Source organism: Mesocricetus auratus, unplaced genomic scaffold (genome assembly GCF_017639785.1).
Source record: "Mesocricetus auratus isolate SY011 unplaced genomic scaffold, BCM_Maur_2.0 Super-Scaffold_100707, whole genome shotgun sequence".
NCBI classification, from domain to species: Eukaryota; Metazoa; Chordata; class Mammalia; order Rodentia; family Cricetidae; genus Mesocricetus; species Mesocricetus auratus.
In genome coordinates, this window is record NW_024429269.1 from 3,227,558 (window position 1) to 3,240,899 (window position 13,342).

Below are 13,342 nucleotides of genomic sequence, written 5' to 3' on the forward strand. Positions count from 1 at the left end.
TGGCATATACGGCCATGCTCAGCTGTGCGTGCGTGCGTGCGTGCGTGCGTGCGTGCGTGCGTGCGTGTGTGTGTGTGTGTGTGTGTGTGTGTGTATTAGAGCTCTCAGTGCTCACTGCCTGCACTCTTTGTCGGCGAGGCGTCTCCTCAGCCCTCATTTCATCTTTCTTGAAGCAAGCTGATGATTATTACTTAATGCAGTGCCTCAATGGCTTTGCCAAAGCTCTGCTGAGTGTTCTCTGGTGACAAGCGGGCGAGCAAGCTCTAGCTGGCCATCTGCTCTTAGCTCCCATCCACCCATCTATGCCGTTAACTCTCTCCTGCCAACTGGTCCGTGTGTAAGTGTCCCTCGGCAGCTGTGCGCTGTGTCACCTTCTGAGAACAGCCCACGAGCACCTGTGTGAGTGTCAAGTGTAGATTTAGTTCCTTTGCACTGAATGTGACTTTCTGTCACTTCCAGGTTACTGGGTCCTCCGAATCAGTGGCTTCAGGCTCCGTTACCTTCAGTCTTCCTACTGCCATAAAGCAGCCCATGGGGGAAGCCTGCAGGGCAGCGGGGTGCCTGAAAATACCCACCGGCCCAGTGGGAAGGTGTTTGCCTGTGGCCCCTATTTTACCACACTCTGTTTACTGTTTATGAAGTTGTTTTTAGTGTTTTTCTTGAGACAGGCTACACCGTGTAGCACTGTCTGGTCTGGAACTCATTCTGTAGACCAGGGTGACCACAAATTCACAAAGATCTGCCTACCTCCGCCTCCTGAGGGCTGGGATTAAAGGCATGTCATGCCACACTGACTATTTATGAGGATATTTTTCTTTTCTTTTTCCATAATTCTCTTCCATTCACTCTTTCTCTATTCTGCCCTCCCTTCTCTCATCCTCTCTTCCATCCTATCTTCCCCTCTCTGTTTCTTTATTTTCCTTTTGATGGATTTCATGTAACTCAGGCAAGTCTTGAACCCCTGATCCTCCTAGTGCCTCCTCCCAAGTGCTGGGATTACAGGTGTGCCTGACCTTTATGAAGGGTTCTGAAGGAGAAGCCAGCTAGGTCCACGGTGGAAACAGATCTTACCTCGGGGAAGAAAAGATACACTTTAAGTGTAGGCCAGTGTTCTGAGCAGACCCCCTCATGACTGCCCATCAACAGGAGAGTGGATAAACGGGGTGCACCCATGCCAAGAGGACTGCTCAGCCATGAAACAATGAAGGTCTACGGCATGCTTCCCCATGGACGGACCTGGGAGACATTTGCTGAGTGAAAGAAGCCAGGCTCAAAATTGTCACTAACTAACTCCATTTACAGGAAGTTGCTAGAATAGGTATAAATTCACAGGGAAAGTAGATTCGGGATCACCGGCTTAAGACTCGTTGGGAGTCAGAGCACGATTGGACACAGAGCTTCAATGAGGGTTCAAATGTTTTTTGGAAAGTGTTGATTGTTGCCTGAGAGTGTGAACGTGGTTAAAATGCTACTGAATTCTAGGCTGGAAAAGGGCAGTTAGGCTACATTTATTCTATCAAAATAAAAGATAGTTTTAAATGTACATAATAATGACAATACTATAGGTGTATGTCAAGATTTCTGGTATTGGTATCCAAGTAGCAAAGCCAAGAAAATGTGAAGTTCCAAGGGTGGGGTGGGGTGGGGGAAGGGCGGGACAGCAAATAGGCTGGAGGGCCTGGTGGGGCATCAGCTCACCCAGGAAAGGTTCCAAACAGGAAGAAGCACTGGGATCACGTGCTGGGAAAATCACTCATGCATGTGTGCCGGTTACAGTGTGCTTACGACAGAGTCTAATACTAAGGGAGTCTGAATATCCAGGGGACAGGGCTAGGCAAATGGTCCTTAGTTCTAGGGTTCCACAGGGCCTCTTTAAGAGCCATTAAGAAAAAGGAGACCCACCTAACTCTAGGTCTTGTGACCTGTTTAGTACAAGCATCACCTGCTGTAATGGAGCCCCAAAGGAACGCTCCTCGCTACAGCTGGGGAAAAAGGAGAAACCCACGTGGTCATGAGCTCAGAGATGAATGTCATCTGTGTGAGCGCTGGACCTGCTTCCCTGGCCACCTGTGTCCCCAGCACTTTCCTCTCAAGGATTGTGCCCTATTTAGCTGAATAGGGGTGTTGCCCTCAGTCTGGGCAAAGCCGAATTACCTCACCGTTGTTGCCAATTGGCGAGCAGTAGACGCGCCAGCGTGAGCTCTGGAGGCTAGCTCTGCTTCCTGGCTGCTCCCCTGCTTCCCACTCACTGCCCACTGTCCACCACTCCCCTCCAGCCCTGCTGTCCGGGTGAACTTTGTGTCTTTCTCACAAGAGCAGTGGCTTCTGTGTGCCTTCCACTGCGGGGCTCCCAGCTGTGTCTGCGCTTCGAGACTCATTGGTAAGTCAGTTGCTTCGTCTTGGTGGCCTCTGCGGCTTCTTCGGGGTAGGCTGAGATCACCTGGGAATGCTTGCCATAGATTTCCATACATATCACAAACCAGAGCTTGTACATGCCGGGTTTGGGGTTCTCCTAAATTCTGGCAAGAAAGCACAGCTCTGACATGCTAGGCATGGATTTGTTTCTTGTAGGCAGTCCAAAACTTTTAACCGGAGTGTGGTTTGTACAGCTACCTGGGAGACATAGCTTGGCTCTGGAAGACATTCTGTACCTGTGAAGCATCCTTTCCAACCCGGGGTCTCTGGTCAAACTGCTGCTTCTAAACTTAGAGTTCTTCAGTTGGAGAACTTGCTATGCCCTCTCAACCCCAGACCCCAAGGTTCAAACGCAAGAGATGGGCCCTTCTACCAGACCGGGTATTGGTTCAGTGTCCAGGTGCACCAAACATACACCAATCAGGTTTCTGAAGTCTCTAGGACTAGCTTAGCTCATGAACAGTGCTAGGTTCATCTTGTTACAAGCCCCCCAAAAAGGAGTTTGGTCTTACTGTGTTTAAGCTGTCAGGACTTTGATACATTTAGGGCTATTTACAGTACTTTTGTTCTTCACCGTGTGTTTTCCATAAAAATGTCCTAAGATAATGCTGTGGTGCTGGTCAGTGCTGGTGCACGCCTTTAACCCCAGCACTCGGGAGGCAGAAACCGGCAGGTCTCTGAGTTTGAGGACAGCCTGGTCTCCAGATCAAATTCCAGGACAGGCTCCAAGGCTAAAGAGAAACCCTGTCTCTGAAAAAAAAAATCCCGTGAATTTCCAATTTTTACTCCCAGTTTTGAGTCGAGTTGTCATCCTCTTTCCGTCATATGTTGAAGTTCTAAATCCCCAGTACCACAGAAGGGATCTGATTTGTACATAGGGTCATTGTAGAGTCAGTGTGTTTAGAATGAGGGCTTGCTGGAACAGGGCAAGTCCCTTACCAAATATGACTGGTCCTATAAGCAGGGAACATTTGCAAACACTGTAACCATAAAAACACTGTAAGCCAGGAAGCAGGCACAAATCCCTTCCTCTCAGCTTTCATCACGGGAACCCACTTTGCTAGGCGGAATCTTTGCTCACAGCCTGCTAGCCTCTGGAGTGTGTCTGAACTCTTTTTAGTCACATAGTCTGAACTCTTAGACAAGCCTACCTAATACATCCCCAAAGAAATAGTTTCCTTCTGGTATCCTGCCACAATTTGCAGACAAGCAAAACTGAAGCAGTTATCTAAGGCCTCAGAAACATTTTTGTGTAGAGCTATCTTTTGGGGGGGGTTTACGAGACAGGAGGCCACCACCACGCGGCTGTATAGAGCTATCTTAAGAATTACTTTAGATGAACGGGGTGGGGATGGCACACACCTTTAATCCCAGCACTTGGAGGCAGAGGCAGGCGGATCTCTGAGCCTGGTCTACAGTGAGTTTCAGGACAGCCAGGGCTATATGGTGGGTGAGTGGGGGGTTACTTAGACTATGGGGAAACCAAGGAAACAAATTCTGCTGTCCTAAATAAGTCAGAACTAGTCTCAACAGCATAGAAACATTAAATAAGTTATTTGAGAAACATTAAAGACTAGATAGATATGGCAGCATACCCCTGGAATCCTGGCACTCTGTGGGACTGATGCAGAAGGTGGTTCAAGACTAGCCTAGGGTATATAAAGAGACCCCCCCCATCTCAAAAAGTCAGAAAAAAACAAAGAAATGCAAAGCACACTAAATGGCTGTCCTGATAGCTTTTACAATTTTGTGCCCTACTACACAGCATTCCATTCCCATTTATCTAGAACTCTGCTGACCTATGTCTTCGTCAGATATGCTTCTCGTTTTCAATAGTTTTTCCCTGGTTTCAGTAGATTTTCTAAAGTCGGAGATGTTTTCGTTTTCGTTTTCGTTTATGTTGCTCTGAGGAAAGGGGCTCCAGCTGTTTGCAGGTTTCCGTTTTATTTTGGTATTTTACTGAATGAGCAACCAGCAACCTGCTCAGCCCCTAAGGGTCTGAGCACCGCAGCCACGCTCCGGGTGTTGTTAAAGAAATGCCCACCAGGAGTCAGCACAGGCTCGGCGTTGATCTGAAGTGTCCCACAATGCACCGGGCTTCGGGCTCGCCGGGCGGGCCCATCAGAACTGCCCAGAGGCCTGTGCGGCCCAACCTCAAGCGGTGGGGCGGGGCATCCCCATCGGGGGCGCGGTCTGGACGTTCGGGCAGGGTCTAGTTCCTTAGGGCGTGGTCTATAGGACTAGAGGGCGTGGTCTAGTTTGGGAGGTGGGACCTAGCGGTGGGGCGGGGCATAGCTGGTAAAGGCGTGGTCTGGAAGGGGGCGCGGTCTGGCTGTAGGGGACCGGGCCCGGGCCAAGTGTTCTGTCGCCTTGGAGGTCGCCCGGTTGCAGACCCCTGTCCGCTCCCAGAGCGGTGGGGCTCCAGAGGCTCATCCCTTAAGGGCGGGAAGTCCTGGAGAAAGTGCGGGCGTGGCCGCGGGCTTTGCCGGGATCCCCTGCACTGCATTTCCAAGGGTTCCAGAGGCGGACTGGGGGGCATCTGGAGCCTCGTGTGGTGTCTCGTGCAGCCCGTCCCGTGGGAATGGATGCAGCTTCGGGTGCAGGCGACTGGAGGGAAGTTGGAATCGCGGATTCGTGAGCACGCACTACGGGCTAGGGTGAGTGGCAACTGCCACCCGCTGGCCATCCTCTCAGGAGGCGCTGTCCCTTGGGCTAAGCCGGTGGGGTCTGGTGCCCAACAGCTCTAGACGCCACCCAAGACGGCCCCTAGGGCTCCTGGATGCCCCACCCAGCTCTTTAGTTTTCGAGTCCATAATTAGCACTTTGCAAAAAGTAAGGTTCGGTAGCTAGAAAGCACTGAAATGCCTGGCGGCTTGGGCTTAGGTGTCTTCCCCATAAGCCTGTTTCTGCTTCTCTATTTCAGTCCTTTCAGTCTCACTTCCTGTTACCCCGTTTCCTTGACAATCGTGCCACAACCTGGAGGCTTCAGGTCGCAAAGCTGAGTGGAGTGTCTCTGCTCACTTTTCAATGCCCTGCAAAGTTTTATTCTCAGATCCCCACCCCCAATATAAAGTCAATCTTTTTTGGTTTTTTTCTTTTTTGATTTATTTTATGTGTGTGGGTGTTCTGTCCGCAAGTATGTACATACACTGCACGTGCGCCTGGAAGCCAGAAGGGGGAATTGGATCCCCAGAATTAGAGTTATGGATGATAGTGAGTCACCATGTGTGTGCTGGGAACAGAATCCTGTCCTCTGAAAATAACACGTCATCTTAACCACTGAGCCATCTTTCAGCCTCATAGTTCATATTTTAAAGGCATGTTTCATCCTGTTATATCCATTTCCATAAGCCAATTGATTTGCTTTTACTTGAACTCCAAGTAATTTCTCTTATTGCCTAGTAATGTTTATAATTAGGAAAACTACGTTGTAAAGATAATCCAGGTGAGCACAATGCTAACCAGCAAACGAGTGGTTGGTGGGAGGCAGTGGATGGGAAATTAGTCAAGCTTGGTTCTCAGACATTTCTGCCACCAAGGCTGAAGTATGAAAATCATCTTTACTGTGTCTTCCAAACCTAAATGCAAGTAATGAGCACACATTCCTTTTTTAGTTGCCAGACCTCTTGACTTGATAATCAAAATAATAAAATTCTGTTTAAAAAGTCATTTATTTGGTTTTTTGAGACAGGGTCTCTCTATGTAGTTCTGGTTGTCCAGGAACTCACTAGGATAGACCAAGCTGGCTTCGAACTCGGAGATCCACCTGCCTCTGCCTCCCAAGTGCTGGGACTAAATGTGTGTCCATGCCCACCCAAGAAAATTCTTTTAAACTGTTAACTACTACTACTCAAGGAAAGGAGGTGACTAATAACAGTTTGGCCTCTCTATCTTTGTAAAGCAGAAACTTGTCTCAATAGTTATCCTGGATGACATCATCACATGGGGATAAGCCTGATTTGTAATGACAGAGCACCACCCTGTGTGTGTTATTCAGGCACAGATTCTGTCCAGTAGACATCCTATCGCTGTGCTGGGATTGGAAATGCCGAGAAAATTTAAACCCTGGCTTCTGCAGCTGACCCAGGAGAATAAATCAACCCAGACAGCTTGTACTACAGCATGTGTCTGCCATGGTGGATGGTGTGGCACTACAGCACGTGTTCACTGTGGTGACAGTGTGCACTACAGCCCTGCTCACGACACCAGGGCTTTCTGTCTAGTCTGTCTCCTTGTCTAGGCCATCAGCTGTGAGGAAAAGACTTCTGGAAAAGCCAGCACTTGAAGTAAGTTTTAAGGATACCTGGGAAGAGGGGTTAAGAAGTACCAAAATCATAGAGGCAAGAAATTGATATTAACCTGTCCCAAAGGATGAATAAGGTATGACCCTACTTGAGCACAATCGTTAGAGTAAATAGATTGATGGGGATAGAAGACAGAATGCTGTTTGCCAGGAGCTGTGGGAAGAGGGAATCAGAGTTAGTGTCGACTGGATAAGGGTTAGGAAGAGGAAGCCCTAGAAAAGCATGTTGATGGCTACACAACAGTGAACATAGCAAACGCCACAGAACTGCATGCTTAAATTGCTTGATCCCAGGGCTGAGGGGGACAGCTCAGTGGATAAGCATGAAGACCCGAGTTCAAATCCTCAGCATCCATTGAAAAAGCTGTGTATGTGACCACATGTGTGCCTGTGACCCCAGGGCTCTGGGTGGAGGTGGGGCTCGCTGACTACCAACCTAGCTCGAGGTTCCCTGAGAGAGACTATGCCTTGAGGAAGAGTGATCAGGACGTCCAGCATCCTTCTCTGCCCTCATACTTACCCTGTACTCCTCTGAGCACACATTCACCACACACACACACATGCATATACACGCACATAGACACACATGCACATACACGCACATAGACACACATGGACACACACACATGCACATACACACACATGGACACACACACATGCACATACACACACATAGACACACACACATGCACATACACACACATGCACATACACACACATGCACATACACACACATGCACACACACATGCGCACACACACATGCGCGCACACACACACATGCGCGCGCACACACACATGCGCGCACACACACATGCGCGCACACGCACACATGCGCGCACACGCACACATGCGCGCGCACGCACACATGCGCGCACACACGCACACATGCGCACAGACACGCACACATGCGCACAGACACGCACACATGCGCACAGACACGCACACATGCGCACAGACACGCACACATGCGCACAGACACGCACACAGACACCCACCCACGCACACAGACACCCACCCACGCACACAGACACCCACCCACGCACACAGACACCCACCCACGCACACAGACACCCACCCACGCACACAGACACCCACCCACGCACACACATGCACATACATACATACATGCACAACATACACATATGCACATGTGTATGTGGTTAATCCCCTTTTTACTGTTTCCTATCAACATGAAACATCTTCCCCAGTCAACCTCTGCCCATGAAGCCCAGAAACAGAACTAAGTAGCCATGCATGCCTTGAATCCCAGCATTGAGAAGACAGAAATAGGTAGATCTCTGAGTTCAAGGCCAGCTTGGTCTGCACAGAGAGTTACAGGCCAGCCAAAAGCTACTTAGTAAAACCCTACTTAAGTAATGCTAATGTAATCCTTTGAATAGCTTACTATACACAGGAAAAAAAATCTCATTGGCCATGATATTGTGGTCAGTTTGCTAAGGTCTAGGAGCTTGTGACAAATATGTGATAAGGAAGACAGAAAATGCAACTCCCTCCCCCCAGAAAAAGGTAAGCTATTTTAATAGAACCAGCCCAAGGAAAGAATGCTGGCTGGGTTCTTGGATGACAGCTCACCAGAGCACAGGGCTGTGAGACAGTAGACATGTCTAACACCCTTTAGCCCACTCTGCAGCTGACAAGGGGGAGGCCCAGGGTTACCCAGTGATTGGCCCAGGGTCACTGCACAAGTCCAGGCAGACCGAGAATATGAAACCAAAACCTGTCCTCCCTGCCCAGACTAGGACTAGGACAAACACTCAGCTGATGAAGCTGTTATGTGTATCCAAGCAGGAACCTGACTTTCATGTCTGTCAGCCTTGTGGCAGCAAATCATAAAAACAGTTATTCAGCAGACTGGGTGTTTATTTGGCGACTGATTCCATCAAGGTATCAAGGTGGTAAGATGAAGCCAGGCATGGTGATGCCTGCTTATAATCCCAGCACTTGGGAGGGATCAAAAGTTCAAGGCCAGTGTCAGCTGTAAAAATGAGCTCAAGGTCCAGCCTGAGGTAAATAAGAGACTCTGTCCTAGAACAACAAAACCAAATGAAAAACAGAAGGTGAGAAGGTCATAAGTCTCTACATGCATCAAAAATATGAAGCCAGTACTTGTGAGGCAGAGGCAGGCAAATCTCTGAGTTCAAGGCTAGCCTGGTCTACAGAGCGAGTAGCAGGACAGCTCCAAAGCTACACAGAGAAACCCTGTCTCGACACCCTCTCATCTCCCCCACCCGCCCTCACCACAAAAAAATGTGAAACTGGGGAACTGGTTCCCTGGCTAAGATCACATACAGAACTGAGGCTTGGTGTGCATGCCTTTAATTCCTGGATGTGGGAAGCAGAGGCAGGAGGATCTCTGAGTTTGAGGCCAACCTGGTCTACACAGTGAGCTCCAGGACAGCCAGGACTACATTAGAGAGACCCTGTCTGGAAAAAAGAAAAGGTTTTGCTTATGTTCTGCCACTCTGGTTCCCATTTGCTGTGGTTTGGCAGTGGTGGGAATGTGTGGTCCCCAGGTGTTCAGTGAGGGCTGTGGGGTGATGGGGGTGGGCTGAGGAGGAGAGCCTCAGGTCATCCATCACACTCTTGCTCTGAGGAGGAATTTCTGGGCTACAGACAGACAAACAGTATTTTGAATCAAGTCATCTTGTGGTTCAGGTATTCTTGTGGGCATTTTAGGATGGGTGACCCAATGTAGACAGCTTTGGAAAAGTTCAGATGGCTGTGGCTGTTAGCTGTCTCCACTGTGTTGTCTCACATGAGCTCTCATCTCCTCAACTGAATCTTTGGGCCCTCACACGGAAGAGCCTTATCTAGCATCACTTGGTGTTTCCTCTGGCCAAGCATTAGGTCTTCTATTAAGAGAACTGTGACCTTATTTTATAAGCACAAATGAAGGAGTGTGTGTGTGTGTGACATGCAGAGGTTACAGGACAACCTTGGGTATCATTTCTCAAGAGCCACCTACCTCGTGTTTGAGGCAGGGTTTCTCCTGATTTCACTAGACTTGTTGGCCAAGGCACCCCAAAGAATCCTTTTGTTTCCACCTTCCCAATGCTGGGAATAAAAGAACCTGCCATCACCCCTGGCTTGAGCCGTTTTCCAGCATCTTCTTAAACATGTGTTAGGTGCATTAGTTCCCTCTAGCTTACTGCCTTTTCTCGTTCTGGTCTCTGCTAGCCCAGGCTGGTCTGGGCTTGCCATGTAGTCCAAGCTGTCCTCATGCTGCAGTCTTCCTCCGCCAGCTTTGTGACATGAGCCACCATAAGCAGTCAGTCTACTGTCTGTTACCACCCACCCTGTCACATTATTTTGTGATGCCTTCCTATGACTCATCTCCATCAGCTTGGTAGTTTGCTATATAGAAAACTAAGGCTTGTGTCAACAAACTTAAGATTCCCTCTTTCAGATCATTAAAGGATTCAAGCATGGATTTCTGGATGCTGTCCTTTCTATCATCCAGATCTTGGCAAAACTGACATTGGTTTCTCTTACCCACGGGGTCCTCAAGGCACATAGTCCATTTTTCTATCGGGTTCTTTCTCATCCTGTTCTCCTCAGCAGTTTTTCAGATGGCCTCCTGGGCTCCGCCCACTCTCAGCAAAGGACCTACTGTGGTTTGTAGATACAATCAAGGCTGTCAAACAGCTCCGCTGCTGTGCCCCACTTTGGTTAACTTTACACGTGCCTTGTTCTTTTCCTGTCCTTTGGGGTACCCAGCCCTTGAACTAAAGCCAAGCTTCCCACCCCTCCTGCCCTGCTTCTCTAGCAGTTGGATCTTGCTACATAGACTAAATCTTCTTGCCTCCATTTCCCGAGTGATGGGATTACAGGTGTGTGCTCCCGGGTAGGACCCGTCTTAAACTCAGGGCCTCAGCCTGTGTTCTCTAACCTCCACCTGTGTCTCATTAGCCTTTGTTCACAACGCCCATCTCACCGGCAAACCCACCTTTCCCAGCCCCCCTCCTCTCCACATGCCCTTTCCCAGCCGCCCTCCTCCACACGCTGCTTCTTGTTTTAGACTTGCCTGTGTTCAATGGCTCTCCTTCCATCCCTCTCCCTCCTCCTTTCTCTGTTTCCACGCCGCCACTAAAACCATCTTCATAAAAGTGCCCAGTGGTACCCTGGCTGAGCATCTCTCAAGTGCCGGAGGCTGTTGGCCTAGGCTTCTCTGCACTCACCATGCTCTTCTGCTTAGCTCTTTGGTCTCGTGCTGTGCTTGCCCTGGGTTCCTCTTTCCCTGGCTGCTTCCCTGGACTCCCCACTCTCCCTGTCTCCAGCCTCCTTGAACTCTTTAGTCCTAAATGACAGAGTGCATCAAGCAACCAGCCACTCGAATGCTGGGACTCTGAAACCCTAGCCAAGGAAATGTGTTGGTTTGTGTCTCCCCAAGCCCAGATGTGGACCCAGGCCAGGGCATCCAGAGTCCAGCCTCGCTCTGCCTCTGGGTGCTCCCTCTGGTTTCCCTGGGCAGCCTCCTCCAAGAGGTAGGACTGACCCCAGAGGCTCCACATCTCCCTTCAGACCTCAGAAACCCAAGGAATGATCCCGGCTTGACTTCCAAGCCGGAAGTCTGAGGTTGTCCAACTCTTCTTAGTCATAGCTGCTTGGTTGCCCTGTCCAGGCCTGCTCCTCTCTCTCCCGCCATGTCTCCTGGTGATTCCTGCTCAGTCTGGACACCTAGCTTCACAACATGGTCAGGAACATTTTTGGAAAATGCTCACCAAATTCCACCCTCCCCATATAAGCAAATCCTCATTATAGGAAGATGACTTTCCCTCTTGTGCTGAGAGACCCTGTCTGAGGAGCTGCTTGTACCCCAGGTTCCCCCTTCCTTTCCTCTCAGTCCCTTCAGCCTGTAGATCTTCCCTGTAGTGTCCCTTCCCCCCTCCCATGCTACTGACAAGCCACCTCTGGTCCTTTGAGCTCGAGGGTCAGAAACAGCTTCCCCCAAGACAGCCTCTGTGCTGTGTTAGGTAGACATGCTTCCTCTTAGGAAACTCTGCTTCTGGCCAGGCCTGGAGGTGGACGCCTGTCAGCCCAACTGCTCCAGAGGCCAAGGCAGGGGGATTGCAAACTCAAGGCCTCTTCATCCTGGAAAACCATGAGACTTTGTCTTAAATTGTGAAAAGAAGCCTTAATCCCGGCACTTAGGAGAAGAGGTAGGTGGATCTCTGAGTTTGAGGCCAGCTTGGTCTACAGAAAAAAAAAAGTGAAAAGAGCTGGAGGTCATATGGTCCTGTATCTCAGTGGTAGAGTGCACTCTCTCTCTCTCTCTCTCTCTCTCTCTCTCTCTCTCTCATACACACACAGTATTAGTTAATTTCTGTTGCTGTGACAAACACCATGACCAAGGCAACTTACAGGAGAGTGTATTTGGGCTTTAAGTTCCAGAGGCACAAGACAGGTGAGTGTGGCAGCCATGTCAGTCGGAACAGGGAGCCAAGAACTTAAATCTTTAAATGCAAGCACAAAGCAGAGAGAATGAACTAGAAGTGGCTCAAGGCTGTTGTATCTCAAAGCTCACTCCAGTGGCATGCTTCCTGCCCCAAGGCAGAGCCTCCTAACCCTCCCCAAATAATGCTTCATCTGGGGACCAAATGTTTAAATGCTGGAGACTATGAGAGACATTATACACACACACACACATACACACACACACACACACACACACACACACACACACACACACACACACGAGGGGGGCAGGGAAGAGAAAGGGATAGAGGCAAAGACGTAAAGAGAAGACGAGGTGAAGAGTGAAAGGGTTAGAAAAAGAGGGAGAGAGAACTGTTATTAGAGCTTGTTACTAGTGCTTGCTAAACCATGCCTCAGTGGACTTTAAAGGGCTATGAAGGCTCAGGCCTAGGCGCCCTATGCCACCCCCCACCCCTTCTGTTGTTGAGCCGTGCTTTCCAGCCTCCCCCATCCCCACACCACGTGAAGTTGTCATTGTCCGTATATATAATGTCATTGTAGCTCCTTGTGAAGTTGTCATTGTCCTTATATATAATGTCATTGTAGCTCCTTGACATTCTTGCCGAGTAGTAGGTGCATTGAAGGGAAGACAGAGTTCTTCATTGGATACTGAGAACATTTCATTATCTCTGCAGGAGAAGGTAGGAGTGACAGCTCTGCTTGAGTCTTTTTATCCAGGAGCCCCCCCCCCCCCCGCAGCAGCGCAGCAGCGTCTTCTCCAACCTGTAGAGAAGAGGTCCCCCAGGGGTGAGAGGAGAAGCCAGGCTGAGGCTGGAAGCTTACAGGGTGCAAGTGGGGAGATGGTCAGGGGCATCCCTTGATGCTGGCCGTGTTCCCTGTGAAGTGAAGCAAACAGTTGATACCTCCTGTATATATCCCAGTGGCACATCATCTCCGTTCCCTGACTGAGGTTCAGGACGAACATGGCTGCCTACGTGTCCTTCCTCTGGCTCTGCACCAGCAAGCTGACAAATTCTTACCAGGACATACTATGAGTATGCAAAAGAGCAAAGAAGGATAGCATGTATACACCACTTAGCTGGTTGGGTGGGTTTTTCATCTGTTTTTAATGCTGGGAATTAGTCCAAGGCCTGGGGTGTGCTAAGTATACAGTCTGCAACTTCACC

At 49.5% G+C, this 13,342-nt stretch overlaps 1 protein-coding gene across 2 annotated transcripts in view; it reads left to right on the top strand.

Moving 5' to 3' along the window:
* The first annotated feature begins 2,205 nt into the window (after positions 1 to 2,205).
* Extl3 (exostosin like glycosyltransferase 3) overlaps positions 2,206 to 13,342 on the top strand; it is a 101,556-nt gene continuing 90,419 nt past the window's right edge. The window contains exon 1 of one of the 2 annotated variants that reach the window (XM_040740748.1): positions 2,206 to 2,380. The gene's annotated coding sequence lies outside the window, so the exon portion shown is untranslated. Of the gene's footprint in view, positions 2,381 to 4,745; positions 5,073 to 13,342 lie in introns of those variants that run through there. The other variant, XM_040740749.1, reaches the window with a different exon arrangement.